Here is a 6000-nt window from a genome sequence, read left to right as displayed (position 1 = left end):
CCTACAGGTGTGCCCCCCCCCAATAAAAATACACAAAAAATAGTAATGTTGATGTACAAAGTGTCTGTCCTCACCAATCAGTGCCCAAACCCTCTAGTCCCATCTCTGGTTTGATTCTCATTCCCTTGATTCTCTGTTTTGTGATCTGAAGCCCACGTTTGGTCCTTTCTGATTCTGTCTCTCCCCTTGTTTTATAACTTTTTATAACCAAGAGAATGAGCCCATCCAATATTGCCTTTGCCTTCTGACTTATTTCTCTCCTTTCATAGAATTGCCCTCTGCTTCCAGACACATAGCTATGAACTGCAAGATTCAGAAAACCAAGATGCCTGGGGAAAAAATATCTGGTTCCCAGGCCAAATGCAAAGAGGGAGGGAAGGAGCCTTATATAGAGCCTGCAGGCATCACATATATATAGAGGCAGGCATCACATCACCTCCCAGCCCGAAGATCCATTCTCTTTTTTTTTTTTTTTTTTGGTTTTTGGGCCACACCCAGTGACGCTCAGGGTTCCTCCTGGCTATGCGCTCAGAAGTCGCTCCTGGCTTGGGGGACCATACGGGACGCCGGGGGATTGAACCTCGGCCCATCGTAGGCTAGCGCTGGCAAGGCAGACACCTTACCTCTAGCGCCTCCGTGCCGGCCCCGACCCATCCTCATTAAAGCACCCCAAGTTCATTGGCATGTGAGATGGCACCGAGGAGGATTAGGAGCATGTTAGGGCATCTCTGCACAGGGCAGGGCTGGCCAGCAAATGCCTTTCCCACATCAACCAGCTCCACGCTGTTAACCAGGCATTTCCTGTGGACTGAGTTTTCTTATCCTACTGGGGTTTTGTTGGTTTTGTTTTCGTTTTCGTTTTGTTTTGTTTCTGTAGCCAGAAGTCTTGGTTATATTTTCTCTTGCCTTTTAGTCACTTTCCCAAATATGGGCATTCTTATCTCACAGCTAATTCCCCCAATTCAGCCAATTCTCGGGCAGGAAGTGCTTCGAGTTTTGTGGTCTTTGTCAGCAAGTATGCGTGCGAGTATGTACTTGTGAGCACCTGTGTGCGTGTGTGCGTGCCTGAGTGGGGGTGCGTGTGGGTGTGAGAATGTGTGTTCAAATAGTCTAGATTTGCAGCCAGGTTGTGATTGGTCAAATCCACCCCTTCAGTCATTTGTACAGCAAAGCACATCCAAATTGGAAGGTTTCCCTTCCCATAATAAGGGCTTTCTTTCTTTCCTTTTATTTTCGGGCCATACCTGGTGGCACTCAGGAGTTACTCATGGCTTTACACTCAGTAAACACTCCTAGAAGTGCTCAGGGGATCCAGGGGATGCCAGGGATTGAACCTGGGTTGGACACGTGCAGGGTAAGTACCCTCCCTTCTGCGCTATCCTCCCCAGCTTCCCCTCTTGTACATACGCATACATTCCATGCCCTGTTCTCATTTGCACCTTAAAGGAGACCAATGTTCCATGATGGAGTGTTGGCTCAATTTAATTTAAAGGACACCCCAGACCTGCAAAGGAAGCTCAGCTCCGAAGCAATAACCTGTCTCTCACCACCTCTGAAAGCCTGTACTCTCCCACCCAAAGATGGTAGAACTTTTGCTCATGATTTGTTTAGCTGCACTTGGCAAATGTCAAGTCCATTGCTCTGTGTTTCGATGGCAATGGGCAAAAATGAGATCTCCGGCTCCCTGATGAGGATGGCCGCTCCTTGCGGGTGTCCATCCACCAGCATGAGTGTCTCACAGGGCCACTGTTGAGTGGGAAGGCTTCTGGGAGTTTCCTTCTATCCAGGATAAATATCAGCTCCCAGTCAACACAAAAATTTCCCCTAGGCCCCCTTCCAGCTCCAGAATTGAACTTGAGAGACAGGTACTGGGAGTTCCAGAACATTCTTAAGCTTCTTGGTCTCCTCCCTCCAATCAAATCACAGGGTAATAGGGTCCCACAATAGCCACTAATGGTTGGTTTGCTACCTGGTGTGGCTGATAAATGAAAAGGAAGGAAAACTGCAAAATTGGGCTCTATTGAGTTCAAGTCCACCCTTCACAGCTGTCAGCCTGAAACTCGGGTCTTCCAAGCATCCCAGACGAGCCTGGAAGGTTTTGGTTCAAGCTCAGCTGAATTCTGCTTGTAACACATCTAACTATGAGTGAGCAAAGGTTATCCAGGTCTGTTGGGGGGGGGAGTACGAGAGAAATTGCCAAATGACAGCTGATGAGAAGGGGAGGAAAGGTGCCCAGAGAGCACTTGGCCCTCAGCCTGGGTGGCTCATGGTGGGCGATGTGCTTCCTGATATCTTTGCCCCTTGGCAGGATGAGATCAAGGTTAATCAGGGCAACAGGTTGAACTGATTCACTGCTGTGGGGCCCCTCAGGAGCTAGGGAGAGCTGCCTGGCACCATCACTGCCCAAAGGCCGGTGTGAAGGGTCCTCCGCGAGTTCTCCCAGCTCCCAGCAGAGAAGGAAACTTCTAGAAAGAAGCCTATCTGCAGCCCTGGACAGATGGGCCTGCAGCCTGGACTTGGGTCTTTGCTAGCCAGAGAGAATGCCCAGCAGCATTCTATGATTCATTGTTGATTCATAGTTTAAACCTAAGGGACCTGTGGTGAGGTAACTGGCTTGGGAAGTTTTGGGAGACTGTAGCTCTTGTTTTCCTAGGGACTGAGACACTGGGGGGCTACCTCCTGGACAACTCTGCCGCTTCCCCAGGTCCCATGGTACTGAGGGGTCTCCTCTTTGCCCCAGGGGCAAGCAGGAAATGGGTGTGTTGGCACAGAGCTCGGAAGGGAAAGCAAGCCAAAGGGCCCGCTGGGCTGGGTAGGGCATCACAGGTCCTTCCACTGCTCCCGGGTGTGTGTGAAGGAGCAAGTGTAAAGGTGAATCGGGCCAGAGCAGTGGCGCAAGCAGTAAGATGTCTGCCTTGCCTGCGCTAGCCTAGGACGGACAGTGGTTCGAATACCTAGTGTCCCATATGGTCCCCCAAGCCAGGAGTGATTTCCGAGTGCAGAGCCAGGAGTAACCCCTGAGCGTCACCGGGTGTGCTCCCTCCTCCCCCAAAAAAGGCGATTCACTGAAATGAGGCTTTTCATCCACGTGGGCAGGTGTGTAGGTGGGAGGCAAAGGTAATGGTTTGCAACAGGGTGTAATTTGATAATTAATGGGGGAAGTTGTTAGGATATCTTGAGGGAGAACCAGGAAATGAAGAAATCCATCTTTATTAAGAAAAACCCAGGGGTAGTTATTGGAAGGCTTATTAGCTAGGTGGGCTGGTCAGCTCTCAGCTCCCACCCTGGCTGGACTGCCCTGGATTTGGCCCGAGTTCCACCACCAAATACCACAAAGAGGGTGTCTGTGTGTGCGCCTGTGTCTATGTGCTTGTCTTTAGGTGTCTGTACATGTCTGCATATGTTTGTGTGTCTGAGTGGGTGTCTGTATATGTCTGTGTGAGGGTATGTATCTGAGTGTGTGTATATGTCGGTGTGTGTCTGAGTGTGTATGGGTCTGTATATATATCCGTGTTTCTGTATGATATACATGTATCTAGTTTCTGTGTGGGTCCATGTGTATATCTCAGTGTGCATCTGTGTGTGTCTCTGTGTGTGTTTGTGTGTTTGTGTATCTGAGGTTTCTGCTTCCCCCAAGGCCCCACCAATGCTTCAGTTATGCTTCTGAGGATGGGCATATATATCATCAACCTGATGTGCCCTTGCTGGGCTCCCTAAAGCCCACAGAGCTGGACAGAAACAAGCTCGGACACCAGCCCTGGGCAAATGGATTGTACTATTGGCCAGGACCTGGGATGACCTAAAAAGGTTCCCCAGCACCCAGTGAAGGGGGAGTCTAAGTCTGGACTCAGCATTCACCTTCCCTGAGTGACTTGCATGACTTCAGGCCAGACTAATGTCCTCACATTTCTACAGAGGTAAAGACCTGCATCTCTCACAGAAATACGTTGTAAGAATGGGCAGTCCTAGGAGAGAAATCATGGCAGATTCTGCCCTGAGTTACCAACTCTGATCTAGAAGCTCTGTCCAGGATGGCGGCCACTACCAAAGTGGTCATTGCTAGAACTTCCCTATTCAATGTGGCAGTTACTCACCACAGGGACCAAGTTAGAAGTTCTGTCCAATATGGCGGCCACTAGCCACTAAGAATGGGAACTATGGCTAATAGGGGATGATATGTGCTATAGGGATAAAAAAACACTGATTTTGTATAAGACTTTGTATAAGGTATAGAATAGATTAGAAACCAACTTGAGGATAGTTTATATATATTGGGTGCAATAGATGCTACCAAAATCAATGTGATAGCCTAATTATTTTCTTGATCAAAAACACAAAATTGAGCATCTTAACCACTGCTAGGTGTGCAGTTAAGTGGTGTTAGGACCAATGTTCACATGGTATAAATCTCACCTCCAGAACTTTCTGTCTTGCAAATCTGAACTTCTCTACTCATTCGGTAACTACTTCCCCTTTCTGCCCTTCCCACCCACTCCTTAGCAACCACTGTCTTACTTTCTATTTCTACGATCTGGACTGTGGATACATAATTTAAATAGAATCATTTAGTATTTTTGTTTTGTTTTGTGATTGGCTTATTTCAATGAGCAGAAAGTTTGTCATATTTTACCATGTTGTAACACATGGGTAAGAATTCCTTCCTTTGATCACTATAAAATTTAAATTTTATATTTCTATTGGATGCTGCTAGCCTGGAACCAGTTTTGTTTTTGTTTGGATTTTGGGCCACACCTGGGAGTGTTCAAGGCTTACTCCTGGATCTGCACTCAGGAATCACTCCTGATGGGGCTGGAGGACCCTATATACAGTTGCTATGGACCCAAGAACAAGGGATCATTCCCACCCTCCATCCTAATCCCTCTTTAGAACAATTAATTTGTAACCTACCATGAGGTGAGAGTTCTAGATAACATAACTCAACCATGTGTATGACTAAAAAAATTTAGTGAACAAATTGTAATGCGAAAGATAAAGTATACATTCTTTATGTATATGTAGAAAAGATATATTCAATTTGGGTTGTTTTCAGGGGAGAGAACACCCAGCTGTGCTCAGGGATGACTCCTCATTCTACAAGCACAGCTCACTTCCACCATATGAGGTGCCAGAAATCAAACCTGGGCTGATGGAGTGCATGGCAAGCATCCTACTCACTGTGTTGTCACTCAGTCTCCTAAAATAAGTATTTTATGTTATGGTTAGACAGGAATAGTTAAGGAAGACATAATCAGATACTTAAACACACATATCAACTTACCAGGAATAGGTTTTTCTTCCAATGCAGAATGAAGAACTCAAATTTTAAGATGTTGCCACCAAACTGATTTTTGGAAATGAAACAACTCGGTCAAGTTGCAATGAAAAGAGGAGCCATTTTTCTGTTCATGGAACTCCATTTCTGTGAAATGAACTATGAATCGAAGGGGGAAAAAATCCACGTGGAGTGATGTGAATGTTTGCATATTAGTTAAATTTTTGACTTGGAAACTTTGAGGTTTGTTTGACCTAATATGTGCTTCATGGGATGGAGAATGTGATATATGAAGAGTTACTTTTCAATGCACATAAAGGAGGATGTTCAGTGTTGCTCTGCCCTGTTTATCTATGAAGACTGGGATCACCCTATTGTCAGCAAGACAATGTCCCTGAAGACTAGGATCGCCCAATAGTCAGCAGGACAGTGTCTGTGAAGACCAGAATCACCCATGACCAGGGGGACATTTCCTGCTTGTGGGTCCATGGTCCTCTCCCCACTGAGAGGAATGACAGGAGTATAAGAAATCCATCTTGAAGTTCACACTGATCCATTGATTTCCGAAATAGTCTCCCCGTGGCCTGGCCCACTAACTTCACACAGGGAAAAGCCTTGTCCCGATTCTCCCCAAACTAGACATCCTCCTCCCATATTCTTTTTTTCCTTTTAGCCACTGTGGCTTACAATATTGTTACTGAAGGAATATCGAGTATATCATTTTCCCC

The sequence above is a fragment of the Suncus etruscus genome, chromosome 5 (assembly GCF_024139225.1).
Source record: "Suncus etruscus isolate mSunEtr1 chromosome 5, mSunEtr1.pri.cur, whole genome shotgun sequence".
Lineage (NCBI taxonomy): Eukaryota > Metazoa > Chordata > Mammalia > Eulipotyphla > Soricidae > Suncus > Suncus etruscus.
Note: the sequence above shows the minus strand (reverse complement) of the source record.